Genomic DNA, 18,578 nt, shown 5'->3' with positions numbered 1-18,578 from the left:
TGTAAACAAACAAACAAACCCCACAACTCTTTCTCCCAATCAAAAAAAAAACCCCAACACACTAAAACCCTTGTCACAAGCTTTGCCTGCTGACGTTTTGTTTCAGGTTCTTTTAAAACTTGCATCCAGAAGAATCCTTCTCCATGGATGAATTTGCCCTGGATGGCAGAGAATAATGTTTCAGTAGGACCTGCAGGACCACTCCTGCACTTGACCTGAGCCTGGAGGTTTTTCCCATGGGACATTCGTCATGGGAGAGAATTGATGTGGAGTTATGGTAATTCAAAGAGGAATGAGGTGGACTGGGTAAAGAGGGCTCAAAAAAAGGCAGAAAAGTATGTAACGTCCTCTTTGGTCCTCAGCGACTTACTCAGAAAACATAGCTCAGATACGTAGCTCCTGGATCCACACTACTGGGGAGTCTGTGGTTGAAGCTGATAGTCACTGGATTGAATAATCAACAGGTTTAAAAGGCTTCATGGCCTCCCTCTCAGAAAATAAACCTGTTCCATGTGACAGGATAGCAATCACATATGTCTTCAAAAAAATGTGTGGGAATGACCCACATCTGTTCCTTAAGCCTTTTCCTCTGCTTATGGTAACAGGAGGAGATGATCTGGCTCTGTGGTTCTTAACTCATCCAGGATTCAGAATGATTCATTGAGTGAACATGGAAGATTTTAGAAGGTAGGCTAAAGGTTTCTTTACTTGGTGGTGTGCCCGGCATAAAAATGTCAAAGTTTCCTCACAGCCAGTTGGACTGGAGAGATGATAACATGAATCAGACTGGGAAGTCCCTGTAAGCTTACATGACTGATCTGCAGAGATGGAAGACAAATTAGGGTTTTTTTTGGGAAAAAAACCCCAAACCAACAACACTTCAAAAAAATGCACGTACTCTGTTTAGCATCAATTGCTTTCTTAAGGCCTGTGTCTCCATTTATTTTGCTTTTCCTCTTACCCCACCAAGAGCCTGTGTTTTCCTGAGTGTAACTGTGCAAAGGAAGAAGTTAAATAATTGGAATGGAGAGGTAAGAAACCTGTGGAGTTTACAAGCTTTATTATAGTTCACCACTTTTTATGCAAATTCTGTAATTTTTTTTTATAAGAGTTCTGTGATTTTTAATAAAGCAAATCCCTAAGGGTAAGTCTACCCTTTGCTTCCAGAGGTGCTGGGGTTATCCAGCAGTGTCACCAGTACAGTGAATCCTGCTGCTCTGCTGCAGAACCTGCTTCGCAAACAGGCTGCACGGGAGCTGCAGGTGCTGCCTGGAGGGCAGGTCTGCGAGACACACACACAGACACACAGACACACAGACACACAGACACACACACACCGTGCAGCGGGTTACACCTAAATGCTGCTGGGACCTGCCCCTCTTGCAGAAGGTGCACATCAAAGGGCAGGTCCCATCACAGCTGGTGAAGAAATGCCTGCTTTCTGCTGTGGGGACAAAATCAGGTCAGAAAGTGACAGCCCCAGCTGGGACAGCCCCTGCTCTGCAGCAGAGGGTTGCAAGACCAAGACTTTCATTGGGGAAACTGGGAGCAGCACTTCTTGCAAGAAATGTGTAGTGTCTCTTCTTAGCTGAGTGCTCTCGAGCCTGAGGTGCCTGTTCCAAACACTTTCATCCCCCACTGACTTCATTCCTCTGCGTTACTCCCACACTCTCCTCTGTAGGTGTGCAGCACGGTGCCTTTTATATGTTGCATACAATGTGTCTGAGAGTAGAAGTTTAGCTTTTCTAATTAGGCACCGTGCTATTTTAAACCCCTTTTTTCATATCAAGATGAAGGTGTGAACTTGATGCACATTTGTCAAAGGAAATAATAATAATAATAATAAAATCCTCACAAAGCAATTAATAGCTTTTATTAACTGATGTATCTATGTAACAGCAAAGTATAGGCTTTAGATGAGCCCAGAAAATGACCCTTGGTAAAAAGCTTGCTAAAAGGAATACCTTGGAGCTGTCCATCAGTTGCACAGACACACACAAATCCTGAGCAGCGAGGCAATGTACTCTCTGTCTTCATGCATAATACATACAAAATAGGTGAAGTGGTATGTAAAGTGAATTTTAATTGGTTATAATTGTCATTTCATTTAGTAAAGTATTGTCTGGAGACCAGGATATCAATTAGCACTCTATGGACTCTGTTACTTATGAAAATATGCATATATAGAGATGATGTGCTCTAGCAGCAGATATACTTTAATTAAGAAAGTGGTACAGTAAATTAAAGACCTTTAAAGTATTAATTAATTGGTGTACAGATCAGTTCTGAGTTTCAACTTGGTAAAGTTAAAATCACTGTACCTGATTTAAATGAGATAAATGCGTATTCTGTGCTCTTACTAGCTTTTAAAAGGTGTTCATTGCCAGAACCATGTTAGCTTAAAGGTGAAATGTATCTCTTATCTACAGAGTGCTAAAGTTTTATCTTAAGTTAGAGCTGTCTGAAATTATCGTTTGTTCATACTAAAACATCAACCAGAAGTGTTTTGTCAGGAGTCTTTATCCTGCTCTTTTTGTATATGTCCTTCATATTCCTTGGTATTAATAAACATCCCAGCATTAACAAGGTATAGACAAGTGACTGATGTATTCCATATTACAAATTGTTGGTAACCAAGGCAGGTTTGTTTTGGTGATTTTTTTCCTTCTTCTCCTTTTCCATGGGGGATGAAGCAGGACCTGTCCCTTTTTAACCACTTGCTCTGAATGACTTTTATACCCCATATAAGTGAGAAAAGAGGATGAATGTCACCTCTCTTCTCTTCCTCCTCCTGCCAATGCATACTCCTTCTTTTGATTGACAGCTACTAATAACCTTCCTGCCCTAAGTGCCATGGAGACACTTTATTAGGACAAACAGCCAAGGAAATCTAGGAATGAAGCCAAGCCTGCAGTGAGTTATTATCGGGCTTGTATTTATCTCAGCTTTGTAATTTTTTTCAGTGATATGCAAATCCTGAAATAGATCTTCTTCTGTTGAAGGACAGGTCCCTCTGTTAATTGATCCACTGAGATTCAGCCTAACCTCTTTTAGCTATCAGCCAAGGAAACAGGCTACATAAAAGAGTCTCATTGCTGTATACAGTTCACATAAATTCACTGTGCATTCTACAAGGAAAACTTCCGCACAGAAAATGCATTTTTAGTTCCTGAACATATTTTACATATCAGTGTTATCTGCATAACAGATCAAACTGATTTGTTTATTTGTTTATTAGATATGTATGAGGGTGCACTCATAATCAAATGTGATTTTATATGGAGCTTTCTTTCTTTCTGGAATGATACACCACAAACATGTATTGTAAAAACAGATTAAATGAAATTCAGACATAATGAAAATGCATTTGTTCAAAATCTTTTTTTTTTTTTTTTTTTAAAAAAAAGCTACTTTACAGAAACACTTTATTACTGAGCAATTTGACTGTTTGGGAATTAGCAACACAGGTGCATTTTCTACATCCCTTGAGATTCTGCAAACATTTTTTGTTTCTTTGTGGAGATTTGCAGCAAACAGGTAACATTGTTTCAAAGAGGTCTTTTAATAGCATATTAATAACAGTAGCAGAATGGATTTACTTCTGCTTTGTCTTTCTATAGGGATAGGTCCATTTAGCAAGCAATTTATTTGACAGAGAGCAGAATTTGTAACAAAGTGAAATGTTCAGGGAAACACTAATAATAATCATAATAATAATAGCAATATCAAAGAGTCCAGAATGAAAAGAGATCAACATAAAAAATGGATAGTATTTTTACATCTAATAGCATCTCTCATCCATAAGAATCCTGGAGATCTTCATCAGTCCCTAGTATAGTAACACCCGTACAAGCACAGCTGTCGCTGAGACAGGGAAGATAGCCCCAAGAAGGGGCAAATCTGGAGCTGGGTTCAGACTCTGCTGAAGAGTGAACTGGGATCAGCAATGCTCACACAGCCTACCTTTCATTTTGACACATCATCTAAACCACGGCAACACGAAGAAATACATGGAAAATCTATTATGAAAACCTTCCCGGTTTCTCAACCTGAGAGACAGAACGATGTGCGGTAATGAGGTATGAGGCACGAAAGCCTGTGCTTTAATCCCAGTCTGCCCGCCAAATTATGTCATGGCCTTGAGCAAGTCATTTCACCTCTGCTGCTTTAAAATAAGGATGATAAGCGTTACAAGGCTCAGTCTATGATTCTTACTCAGTAAGTATTTGTAAAGTGTTTCCAATATGTGAAATACTTATGCAGGTATGAATAATTTTTGTGAGCATGACCATAGTACCTGGAGTGGGGAGCTCCTGAATGGGTAGCACTGCTAGTGTTTGCAAGGATGCAAGGGAATCTGTATTTTAACTTAAATCAGAGCCCAGGCCTCTCCAAACACTGCAAATTATAATTTCCACAGCCAAATTTCATGCCTTGTTCTATGTCTCCAGTAAAGGAATGGGAGAACTAGACAGGAACATCTTTACGTTTTAGGGAGCTGAGATCTAGAACCATGCCCAACTAACAGGACTTTTGGACATGCTTAAGTCCTGCTGGTTTTAGTGGTATTATGACCCATTTTTATAGCTGATGTGTTTAGGGATGACAGGGATGGAGAATGCTGAAAATCAAAGTTGAACTTCTAAATGACTGGGCTGTTTTGGGGGTTTCAGATGTATCTTCAAACTTCAACGTGATGTTGAAAGTCTAGCTTTTCTGTATGAGATTTAGAGATGGATTTTACAGGCTGAACTAACCTCTGCTTAACTTCTTTATTCTTTCCATCTGTCCTCATAGTATGTTCTATCAGTTATTGCACAGAAGTCAATTCACCAGGCAAAGCTATGGCCTGCAAAGCTCAGTTGTGTGTATCTCATCTCTGGTGGTGCAATGGCAGCTGTAGGTAAAATGTCTGTTACGTTAAAGGTATGGTACTACAGCTTGAAAGATGTTAAATAATAATGGTTTGTGCATATGATTACTAAACAGACATTGCAGTTTACTCCTTTGCATTTTTCTGGTTGAGGCAATTCCTGAGTAATGAAGATGTAAAATTAAGTTATGACTCAGTCCTCTTCAGATTTCTCTCTCTTTTTCTTCTCTGCAATTTCACTCTTCCATTTCCTCTTTGGTCATTTCCACACTAGTGTGTTAATGGTTTGGAGGAAATATCTAGCAAATGACATCACTTCAGGGGCTAGGGCTCTGCAGAGGAGTTAATGCATCAACATCAGATTTCTCAAGTTTTTAGAAAAATTGCAGAGGAGGGTATTGAACTAAAAGCATTCATGTTCCATGAATCAGTACTAGGATCTAGTAGATTTTCTCTTCAAAAAAAAAAGAGCTTTGAAAGTAGATTTTAAGTCTACTGTTTTTTGACAGAAAAATTAACTCTAGAGAAGAGAGACCACAGCACTTGAGTGAAATTGATCCAGCTGAAACTAGCTATGTTTTTGTGCCTAAACCCAGAAATTTCACAGGATTTTTTGGAAGCAATTCTTTTTCATGCATGAAATGACAGTAAAAGGCAAGCATCTCACATTCTGAGGAATTTTTAATTTAACTGAAGATTTTTTGTACAGATATATCAGGACAAGCAAATAAGATTGAAACTAAAAAAAGATATACAAGTAGAAAGTTGGCAACTTAGTATACAGAGAAATCATAATGTATGTACTACAATAGCACTAAAAGGCTACTGTAGGAACCTATTCTTTGTTGCATTAGATGATACAAACCCAAGGAATTAATTAAGAGTTTCCCAACCTGATTCTTTGGGGAAAGTGATTTATATATGGAATCCTTGTGAGAGAGAGTAGGGCTTATTCCTGTATTTCTCTTCTTGGTGTTTAATTGGTTGCAGACTAACTCACATAATCTGATTGTTTTAAAGGACAGACAGTAATTTTATATCTATCTCCCTCCTTCCCTCCTTCCTTTCTGTTATGTATATGAAATGACCTTCTGTGTATACACACAGAAACATATATGTTTATACATATATTTATATATATACACACACTTAAATTTGTGCTGACTGTACTTACTACCTTACTGCAAATATTAAATGGGAACCTTATATTCAGTCTTTCATAATAAGGTGGGTTTTTTTTGGGAACAGTTGGCAAGGCTCTCCTGACTTCTCTGGGATCACGATTACGCTAGTGTTAAGTGGTTTTGGAAAAGCTCCTGAAGTAATGAATAAGTGAAGGAATATTATGACAAAACAGTGCTGTCTGTAGAAACATACTAATAAATAAGACATACTAATTTTGATTAATCAGGTTAGTTAGAGGCTATAAGTACATAACAACTTTTAGAAGAGGTTAACATCTGAAAAATCACTTTTTCTGGAACTTATAAACCTCACTAATTTTACATTTAATTTAGTTGACATGTAGAGAGCTGGGCAGGGATACCTCATAACACTGTCAGCGTTGGCCTGTGAGGGTAATAGCGTTATCGGCATTGGTTTCAAACCTAAGGCAGTGCCAAGGTAAAAGGTACCGCAATTTAATCTGACCAAAGCAAAACATAGTGGATTTTTTTTTATTGATACTGCCTTTTATTTTATATCTACTCACAATAACCTGAGAACAAGGAAGTTGTTAAAAAAAAAAGCCCTTTTAAAATCCAGGACATCAGAATAAGACTAGTCAGCTTTCCTTAGTGGACAAAGCGAGAGCAAAATGTTCTAATCCTTAGAGTGAGAGGAAGTAAAGGTTTCTCAAAGTCAGGGCAATACAGCAGGTGACAGAGAGCACATAGCCTACAGGCACGTCTACAGGCCATCCCTGGTTTCCTCACACATGCTGTTAAAACGATGTTTTATCCTGAGGCAAAGTTACACTGAAAGAGTTAAAAACCACCTCAGAACATCAGATGTCATGTCATAGGGCTTCAGAAACACTGCTGAAGTTTTGCAATCCATATAATGCTTTTTCTTTACTTCATTTATCTTACCTAAGAAATCACACTTAGGCCTGATCCAAAGCTTGATTCAATCCTCAGCACTTTTCCTTGGTGTTTTGGGTTTTTTTTTTAAATAGTATTATTTTGCTTTAGCACTGACATCGGTAAGCTTTAGGCTAAGCCAAGTAATGTTTAGTATCCCGAAATGACAAACATTAAAAATATTAAAATTGTCTTCCAGATTAGGAATAGCTTTGGCCAGTTATTTAGCAGTTGAAGATCGACATAAATCCATTGAAACCAATGGTGCTACACCAATTTACACCATCAGAGGTGCTGTCAAAAAACATTTTTTTGGAAAAAGAAAGAAGAAACTAAACCTAAGAAAAAAACCACATAAGCTAAAATGAAAATAACCAGCCTTTTCACAAAATCTATACTATATAAAAAGTCACATAAATTCTCTTGATTCGAAATAGTAGGTAACTTGGAAACATTAATCTGATGTTTGAACTGCTATAACTAATGACAGTGCTAAAATAAGAAAGTGAGCAAAAAAATCTTGTTTATGTAAAGACAGTATGACCCAAGACCTTTCCCTGCCCTTTGAGAGCATCTCTGTATAAGCAGTTAGTCAGAAGTCTGGCTGGAAGAGCTGTGAGGAAACGGGTTAGTGTTATAGACCAACCAGTATCTCTCACAAATAGTCAGGAACAAATTTTGGATCTACAATACAACAGAATCTGTCAGAAGGGAAACAAAAAAACGCAAAACATTTAATCTCTGCATATGCATTTTACAATCTCATGCAAGCTAGTAAGAAAGTAATGTTCTGGCTGTCTAAGCCTGGGGAGCAGGCTAAGGGGGAGTCGCTCTTGCAAGAGCAGGGCAAAACCAAATGCTGTCACTATTTACCATGCAAGAACAGAGGAAACTAGGTTGTTAGTCCAAGAGGACAGCCTATGGAGGAAAGGATGCCTGAAGCAACTGTTGTTGCTTAAAGCCGATCCCTGTGCAAAGTAGGACTCTTCCCTGGCTGACTGATTCCTGACCCTAGTGACTTGTATTTGCCAGTCCAGAGCTCACAGATATGTGTAGCGTGCATTGTCACACCCAGTTAGCTAAACCACAGTGGTCAAGCCAGGCTCTTTGCTCAGAAGAGTTTATCTGTTTGTTACCTTATGGCTTTTGCCAGACAGAGCTTTCAGCCCGGTGAGGAGCAGGTAGGAACATCCACCCAGAGCTATGTGACATTTGGAACTATAGAATCATTTAGAATGGAAAAAACCTTTAAGATCAGCAAGTCCAACCACAAACCTTGTACTGGATGGCAGCTGTATGCACCCAGAGGTTAGTTCTTAATATTCGTCTTCACACCCTGTGGACAGGTCCTCTAGTTGCCCATATATAGACAGAAAATGATCTGTGAAAGTGTCTCCACACACAAGCCTTACCATTTAAAGGTGGTCTAACTTAGATAAATATTGGTATCTTTGCTGACACCGCCAACATAGTTAATGTTGACTCTAAAAGCCCTATTTAATGTGAACATCTGGTCCATTACATAGCTGTTAACTGGAGTGAAACCATCATGCACTTTCCGTATAAACAGCTCACTGTGTCATATAGTAACAACATTTGATTAGTAAGTCTGGGTGCTTTCAAGATGACCTTTTCCTCAGAACTCTTTCCCAAATATTAATAACTGCTTTGGCTTGCACAGTTCCCAAGAGTAACTCTTCCACACATTACATAACTTGTTCAGTTTAAGTTTTTTCACTCCACACAGCAACCTTAAATTGCTTTCTCATCTGCTGCTGCACCAATGCAGTTCATCTCAGTAGCCAGAAACAGCATAACCTGAAATACAAGCATGTTTCTACAAAACAGCAAGAATCCCTCTGGCTAATCTGACATGTTCCGTGTTGGATCATCCTAGCGATCATATACTGAAACTGTCAGAAGTCACAATAAGGCCCAAATATATACAGCTTCTCCCATGCTGGACCCCCTATCAAGCCATGATTACTGTCATGAATTGGATAAGTTACACAAGAGAGGAAGGGTTGTTGGATTGTGTTACAAATAACATACCTGTCAGTGAAGTGAAAAGCATGCCACATCCAAAAAGGCGATGTATGACATGCTTTTCACTTCACTAGGAGAGAGAGAGGAACAAATAAACTACATGTTTCAAATGCCTCATCTTCCACTCACAATTTGTCTGAGCGATTTCCTTGCTATTGTTTTCCACAAGGTGCTCCAATCAGCAAAGATGTTGTATTTTAGTCTATTTGCAAAATGAAATGTATTGTCTGCTGTGCAGTTCTCACCGTCCAAACCCACAGATGAATAAAAGCCAATATAAATGAATGTGACTCCTGTTATTAATGGAGTCTGCAATGGACTCCAAGCCTAAAGCTGAGCAATACAGATCTGAACCTGGAGTTTTTGGAAGACTGCAGCATGGTTGCACATTGCAGGCACTGCTAGTACCAGAAAAAATTCTCAGTTTTTTCGCAAGAAGTCTGTGTTTTCTTGAGAGCTACTACACCTGTAGACGGTTTCTGCACAAACGCATTGTATCCCCTTATATTCCACCCCCTTTTTCCTCCCCACCCTCCTTAGCACACTTTGTGTACTATTTTATCACTGCCATTATTATTCTATGAAAAGTAGTTTAGCTATCTTCAGTACCTTAGTTATTTTACCAGCTTTCCCCTAACTATTCTGTACAACTGTATCCATAGTTGAATAATCTCGGTTTCACTTGAGGGGACCAGAAACAGATGGTTTGTTTTTAAACCCTTCCTAAAATACAAATGCTTACTGTGGATAGAGAGCTATGATTCAGAAGCTGCGGGAACCAAGTTCTGATCCCTGGCTTGTGTGCTCTGTTTGGTAACTGTCTTGCTGTTTGCAGCAGCATATTAATTCTGAAAGTGATATACTGCTTTTGAGTCAAAGGAAGTTATAAAATGAGCCGGAAATATAACAGCTCAATAATACCTCCATAATAAATGTTTCAAACTGAATTCCATTATAAGTGTCATATTCACTCTTATGGCTTTGTACAGGAACAAATTTCATGATTACTGCCAGGATACAAGGAGAAAAGTTTCTGGCAAATATGCAGGCCATTTATCAAAGCATACTCAAGGTATGGGAGATTACAAAACTGTTCCAGAATACTGGGCTGCTAAAGCTCTGAATAATGATTGAAAAGGGATTTTTAAAAAAACAACCCTAATTTTTTAAAAAAAAGAATTTTTGAAAAGTATTATCCTACAGGTAGCTTATCCTAGATAATTACTTTGATCATCCAGCAACACAGGCATGCTCTTCGTGGGGGGAGTCATTTAGCTGAACACTCTAGAGGTTCAATGAGGGGTCTCTTTAAGCACAACAAAAAGAATTAGGAACACAGAATGTGAAATCCATCTAATCCCAAGGCAGACATCTACAATAAGTCAGATGACTCACCAAACCCATCTGTAGTCTCGGTAACCAGATCAATCCAACAGGAATGCATGCTCCAAATGAGTTACAGGTGAGACTACCGTCTATACCAGAAACGAGATTGGTGCACATGGGGATGGAGAACTGCCATGCCCAGAGGGCTTTACTCACCGCAGTGCAATTCAGCCTACAACACAGGTCATCATCTCTACATTTTTCTCCTTTCATCACCCTGAAGTTTCTGTATACCTGCACTTCAAATATCTGATGATCACTTATGGCCAAACATTCTTAGTGCAGTAGGTGTTAGGAACACCTCCTACAGGGCTGGGAACTTCCAACAGGCAGCTAAGAGTAAGGAGCACATTATGAGGTACAGAGTCTGTTACCTTGGGAGCAATCAGTACTAGAAAGTTTGAAGTTACCAGAGCTGTGCCTTTCACTGCCTTTCTCATGCCCACAGACTAGGAAATAACCAGCAGCACTGGCAACACTCCTGAAAACTGCTGGCTGACTAGTGATGATTTCAGTGTGTTAAACATCAGGTTTTGTTTAATGAATGTCCAATTTCTTTATTTATACCTGGTAACTATTTAATAATGCCTGTATTCAACCAGAGTGAATAAATCTCTCTGCTTTTTTAGGCGTTTCAGGTAGGATTCACATGCCCATCTCTAGCCATCTAAAGTGTACACAGCCTTAGCATGTAGCAGCTATCCTCCTCCATCTATGAATGGAGGAAGAAAAAGAGAATTTTCTGCTTGATTTGTTATCCTAGAAAACCACTTTCGTATGGGATGAATTGCCTTCATGCCATTGATGGTAAAAGGGACTTGGATACTCCGGCCGGTGCCTGCAGCTGACCACAAATCATAGGCCAGTGTCAGAGAGGATGAATCCCACCTCAGAAGTGCTAATGACCTCTCAAAAACCTGAAGAAAACAAAGGATTCCCACAGAAGGTTATATTGTTCCCTGGAGCTATTTCTCAATGAAAATGAAGAACCATGTGCTGACAAAATTAATTTTTCACCTCACTGTGCCCAAACCTGCTCATTTACATGAAAATGTAACCCTGATCAAGGTTATTATTAACCTGTGTAACCCATGTTAGTAGTGGTTGAAAAAGTTAGTCTAACCTAACCACCTCAAGTTTCAGAAAGATCCAATGGTCATTGCATTTTTTTATTAATTGTCAATTTTCATGCTTTTCTCATTTGTACCTTTTTCACATTTTATTTCTTCATTTACAGCCCTTTTCTCGTTTGCATTTTCTCTCTTCCATGCAACAGAGAAGTTTCTCATTTACAAGCTGACACCTGTAGTTTTGAATAGCACCTTTTAATATAAGTTATATGAATGAGAAGTGCTGCATGATTTTTCAGTGTACCTTACGCAATAATTGACCTCACATACATTATCAGTTTTCATGGCCCCTTGCCTTAAAAAGGGTCCTAAACAGCCAATCACAATTTAAAGGCATATTATTCTGCCTTAAACACATTTATTCACAGTACCTTTCACAAGTTATTGGCCATTTTCTTTCCCAGAATTAAGGATTATTGAAGCTTGCGCAACGAGAACTTTGTTCTTCATAACTCATCCTCTTACTTGCTTATGCAATGAAGCATTATAATGTGCAGATAGTTGCTTCAGAGGACTTATGACTTCACTAGCTGTACAAAGATGAGGACAAAGACAAGTCAAGAGGAAGGAAAACATTTACAGCATAATGAGGAGGTAAATCAACTTACATTTTCTGCAAATAGGTTGATGGAAAATATCACTAATGTTTCCTTTTAGCTGTGAAGATGAGGTGCTTCTACCAGTCCTTCTTCAATTAAAATACAGTACTTTATGTGGCCTTTTCTTTGGAGTTGAAAAGCCTAGAATTTGCATAACTTACTTCTGATCTTTAGACAAATGTTAGAAATTGAAAAAACCCCCAACAAAGAAAAAAAGACCCCACCAGAGTAGGTAGTGGACCTGATAAGAATTCCTCTACTTAGAGCTGTGGTGGGGTCCACTACCAGGAATTTGGTTTGGGGGTTAAAAACATGCCCAGACTCTCTGATATGGTAGCTGGAGTTATGTATGACTAGTTTGCATCCTAGTTTCCTAATGTAAGAAAGGGAAGTAATACCACGTACCTATGGGTGTAACCAGGATGGCAAATGAGGTGTGAAGCAAGAGATTACACTCTGGAAATGATCCTTACCCAGACAAAAATCATGGTTCTGCCATCAGAACATTTCTGAGGGTGCCCAGCTAAAAAATGCACAAGGAATTGCAGTGCCCATTGGTATGTTCAGGGGTTAACTTCATTTCATCCCACTTACTCCCTCACATTTGTGGGGTCTTCCATACCGGCCTTTTGTAGAGTGCTTTGAGATCTGCAAAAGGAAAGGAGCAAGAACTGCTCATTATCATTGTTACTCAAGGAAGACCGCAGTAAGCTTCAGCAGTTTTTGGATCAAAGCTTGAATTACTGAATATACTTCAAAGATTTTTTTTTTACTCTTGCTCAGTTTATAGAAGTATATGTATGCGTACATAAACAATACCACAAAGACAAAGGTATGAACTGAAGCCTGAACAAAACCAGCAACTTCTCTTGTTATGTATATCTCATATCCTTGGCTGTTTTTGTTTAAATGACCCTTATGCAGTAGAATAAGAAAGAATAATATATGATTAATTTCTATTCTGAAGCCTTGTTTGAAAGGTGCTTTATTTGCATTAGCATTCATAATTACTTAATGACAAATCAGATATGGTTCATTGCTAGTAAGTGTAGAAACATGTTGTCTGAAGGATGTAGTTTAATTAGTATACTCCTAAAAACACGTCCCTCATGACCATTGGATGTAATCATTATTTTATGTATTTAACTGTGAAATTTATGTTTACTCAGCAGGCTAGAGACCATCTTTTTTTTTTTTTTTTTTCCAGAGCTATTTAATACAATACATTTAAACATTTAAACTTTAAAGAAATGCACAAAATCTCCCCAACAGCAGGTACTAAATAAATAAAAAAATTAAACCAACTATTATTGCAATAAAGCAGATATATATATATTTTTAAAATATAACCAACATAATATTGCATCCATAAAACATAGCAGGAGGAATAAATATGGGGAAAAGCTCATTTTAATTCCTCAGTTAATAACTTAGACAGAGGAGATGCACATTCTCCTAGATCAATGAGACAATTTGGGCATTCTTTTATTGTTGATTAGTGAATCTGAAAATGACCTCATTTCAAGGGCATAGAGCGATTCCTCTTTCTCTGCACTGTTATAACACAAGTGAATACTGTGAACACTTTCTCTACCCAGGCTGCTGCAGAATCTGAGGATACCCTTTCCTCAGTGATGCAGAGGACAGTGACAGCAATCAAAAATCATCAGGAATTTGTGAAGAGATCTCTGAAAGTCACACAGATTCTTCAACAGTAATCCATTTTTCCTTAAATCTCCCCCTGGAAAAGGAAGTCCTTCGTCGAACATTTCCAGTGGACTGTGGGAACCAGTTACAGAGGCAGACATTACTCAAGCTGCGTGAGGGAATTGGCCTCACTTTCACCTGCAAAGAGGCTACAATTAACAGAGATAATAATTTTCTTCCACAATTCTGCAATGCATATTTCTAGAATATTCACATTTTTAGGATGCACACTGTAATTTTTAGGATATTATTCTACAACTATTCATATTTTAGGATACATACTACGTGTTATGCTGTCTACTTTATTATTTCTGCTCCTGATTCTTCATTGGCTTCAGGCTAGGACTGGTGACTTAGAGATAGGTGCCTTTTGCCCATGTAACTACCAAACCCTTAGGTCTTAAAGTCTTTTCCACTTATCAGGGTTTGCCTGTATTACTAGGTAGAGGTGTCCTAAAGCAGTTATGGGTGTCTGTGTTTCTGCCACCCCTGCTTCCCAGCCCCAGCACTCACAATATCTGGCTCTGCAGTACAGTGCCTCCAGCGACTTCCACCTTGTTATTATCACCTGCCTAGAGAAAACCCGAGTCCTGGGCAGGGGTGAGAAGCACGTGCTTCGTGCCTGAACATCCCCAACAGCTGCTATAACTGTTCACCCTGACAAGTTATATGATATGAAAAGAGGAGAAACATGGCTCCTCTTTTTTGCAGATTGTCACTGGGGCTGTGTCTGCACTTGGCATTACAAAGAGCAGCTCATAACATTACATTAAAAAAATAAGTGAAAAATGTGCCCATTAATCTTGGGTGGTAATGAAGAAAACAGTCAACTTTTGAAGCAAGAGTATTGTAAATTTGACAGGATGCTTTAGTACTTACTCAGTTCATGATGCAATGCTACAGGCTTGGGGAAGAGTGGCTGGAAAACTGCCCAGAGGAAAAGGACGTGGGGGTGTTGGCTGACAGCTGGCTGGACATGATCCAGCAGTGTGCCCAGGTGGCCAAGAAGACCAACAGCATCCTGGCTTGTATCTGAAACGGTGTGGCCAGCAGGACTAGGGAAGTTATTTAGTCATTAGCAAGACTGGGGTCATTTATTCTGGAGAGGAGGATACTCAGGGAGGAATTTTACTGCTCTCTACAACTACTTGAACAGAGGTTGTAGACAGGTGGGTGTAGGTTTTCTCTCCCAGCTAACTAGTGATAGGACAAGAGGAAACAGCCTCAAGTTATGCCAGAGGAGGTTTAGATTGGGTTTTAGGAAAAAAAAAAATGGTGAAAGGGAGGTCAGGCATTGGAACAGGCTGCCCAGGGAGTAGGTGGAATGACCATTCCTGCAGGTATTTAAAAAATGTGTAGATGTGGTGCTTAGGGACATGGTTTAGTGATGGACCTTTCAGTCCTGCATTTGGACTTGACGATCTCAAAGGTCTTTTCCAACCTAAATGATTCTATGATTCTGTGATGGCCTGATTCTGCAGGATTTACTGGAGGATGGTGAGTGCTTTTCTTTCTCACTGTCCATGCAGACCCTGCACCCACCTGTGCTCTCTCAAAAGGACACAGGTGTTGTCACACACTACAATGGTTGTTTGGACCAAGGCAAAAATCTGTGTGTTTTCTAATGCCAGCGAGCCAGGAAATATGATAAATGAAATGTAAATGAAAATCAATTCAAAAGCCTCCAAAATAACACCAACTGAAAAATGTAAAGCACAGTAATAAACCAAAATAAATGGTGGCTTGTGTTTTGTTTTTCTTTGCAGTGCTCAGGAAATGCGTTCTTTTGCTTTGCCTTTTACAATATGTACCTGAAGTATAACCTAGCAAAACAGGGCTTCTTACACAAACCTCCACAAAGAAAACTCTGTAGGGAATGACACAGGAGCATTGTCTGAAGGACACTTCCTTTTATGATGAAAACAGAATTTAATATGCAAGAAAGTGCATTTCCCTAACTGAAAAACAGATTGAATAGCTGAAGCAGGGGTGTGTGGATGAAGAATGTATCTAGGAATGTACAGAGAGCCTGTTGAAGGGGTGGAGGGCAGGTGGTACAGATTGGCAAGATTGTTGGGTGTGGGCTGTTAGAAATCTGTATGGGGAGTAGTCATGAGGGAGACAAGAAGTGTTGCTCACACCACAGAAAACTTTTTGAGGTAGAGGATTAATATCGTAAGGATTCAGAAAAATATTTTGCCATAAAACTTTGTGCTTTTATCTCAGTACTTAGGACATTTACACATTCATTCATTACCAGTTTTCTTATTTAGTAAATAAAATAATAATAATAAAAAAAACCAACAACCAAACAACCAATCTGAAAACCCAAAAAACTTCAACTTGCCTTCTCTTTTTAGGAAGAAAATGAGGAGAAAAAACAGAAGAGTGATGAAAGGCACTTGTGTCTTTCTTTGTGTTCCTATGTTCTTGTTTTTCTTTTTTATTATTATTCTGAAGTGGAGGAGTAGGGTTCATCCCACACAACAGGAAGTGTACGTTGAAACTAAAATGAGTCTACATGTCATGAGTTCAACGAGTCCAAATCTTTAATGGCAAAGCATCAGCTGCCTTGCCATGGAAAATTTCCTGTTGTTAGAACTGCAGGTTGTTGGTGTTATTTAAAGAAAAAAACATTTTGTTTTCGAACTTCTCATATGTCACTAACAGTGAGGGAAATATTTTAAAGACAACAACCACAACCAAATTAACACAATAACAGAGCTTTATGCCACTCATGCATCCATAGCAAGGAACAGTAAAAAGAGGTATTTTTAACAAAAATTCAGAATTCTGTATTAATAGTCTTACCTGTTCAGAATGGTGTGATTGTACTAAATTAAAAAAAAAAAAAAAAGAACCTGTTTAAGAGCATGAACTGTACTTACTGTTATACTGAATATGAAATGGAAAACTTCTAAGACTAATTACCAGATAATGAAGGCATTACATTAATTAGGAGGTTTTTATCAATATTGCTGTATACTGAATACCCTGTCCAATTTACCTAAAGCTGTCATATGACTGATAACATTTGCAAAAAACCCCTATGTAATTATAGTCAGTGTGTCTTTTATATAGTGAAAACCTGAAATCCTCCAAAATTTCAGTCAATGGGATATTCTGCTTTACTTCATCAGGGGTGCCTGTTCTAAAGATGGGCTCCCTGAAACTGAAAATCATCCATTCATTTCACAGATTTCATCCTCTGTCAACATTGAAAGATAACTGATGGCAGGGACATCTGTTGTACGAAGCAGATGTGGCTTTTGGTTGCCAGCAACGGTCCTGCCACTGGCATGTAATGACACAAGCCTCAGGAACATAAAAGAATTGAATTTTTGCTACTACTGTTGAAGAAAATCAGCTTCTACAAATGCCAAAACAATGCAAAAACATAGGGATAGGGTTGTGGGTTACACGAAAACTCTGTCTAGTCTTGCCTTTGACAGTGGCCAAGAGCAGGTTGTTGTGGTTTAACCCCAGCTGGTAACCAAGCCCCACGCAGCTGCTCGCTCACTGCCCCTCACCCAGAGGGATGGGGAGGAGGATCGGAAAGGAATGTAAAACTCGAGGGCTGAGATAAGAACAATTTAATGACTGAAATAATATCAAACAACAAACCAATAATAATAATAACTTTTATAATGAAAAGGAGGAAGAAGGGAAGAGGAAGGAAATCCAAAGGGAAGGAAGGAAGGAAAGCAGGTGATGCACAACACAACTGCTCACTGCCTGCTGACCAATGCCCAGCCAGCCTGTGAGCAGCAATCGGCAGCCCCCAGCCAACCCACCCCCCCGCACACCCCCACAGTTTACATACCGAGTATGACATTCCATGGTACGGAATACCTCTTTAGCTAGTTCAGATCAGCTGTCCTGGCTGTGTCCCCTCCCAGCTTCCTGTGCCCCTCCAGCCCTCTGGCCAGCAGGGCCTGAGGAAAACAAAAGTCCTTGACTTAGTATACCCAGTAACAACTAAACACATCAGTGTGCTATCAACATTGTTCTCACACCAGAGCCAAAATACAGCACTGTCCCAGCTACTAAGAAGAAAATTAACCCTACTCCAGCCAAAGCAGGACACAGATCCAACAGGGAAATTGCATAAATTATATTCCTGCCCCTATATCTCCCTACATGCAGCAACTTGCATTATGGGCATTTCCTAATTGAGAGATTGTATTTGCAACTTTTATTTAATGGCCCTTCATGGACTTTTTCACCATGAAATTAAATTCCATTAGTTTCCTATGATGTTAGTACCTCTTACACAAGCAGCAGGGCACATTACATGTTCTTTCTTTTGGTCACCTCAAGGAAATTGCCTGCTTATTCATGTTGTTTCCTGTCCAGCAATAAGTCCAGCAAGGAAAAGATTTATAGAGTTTAGTGGAACTCAGATGAGATCCAGTGATTTTCAGGCTTGTTCTTTCAGATCAGGGCTTTAGATCAAAAATATCATGATGGGAAGGCCTTGTACAGTTGTACAGTTCCTAGCACAATGGTAGTAAGTAGCATGAACAATCTCTGGCCGTGATTACGCTGTGCTTTGATTTGTAAGAGCTGATATCCCTTACCAACTTGTTCTACCTAATTCCACTGCTGATGCTATTTTTATTAACATAACTGCTTTATCTTTCTTGAAACTTTCCAAGCAGCCCTCAATTATTATTCAATAATAACGTACGGTGGTCAGTTCAACAGGCTAATTATATGATGCAATGCCATAAGAAGTATTTCATTTTATCACTTC

The sequence above is a fragment of the Falco rusticolus genome, chromosome 2 (assembly GCF_015220075.1).
Source record: "Falco rusticolus isolate bFalRus1 chromosome 2, bFalRus1.pri, whole genome shotgun sequence".
NCBI lineage: Eukaryota > Metazoa > Chordata > Aves > Falconiformes > Falconidae > Falco > Falco rusticolus.
Note: the sequence above shows the minus strand (reverse complement) of the source record.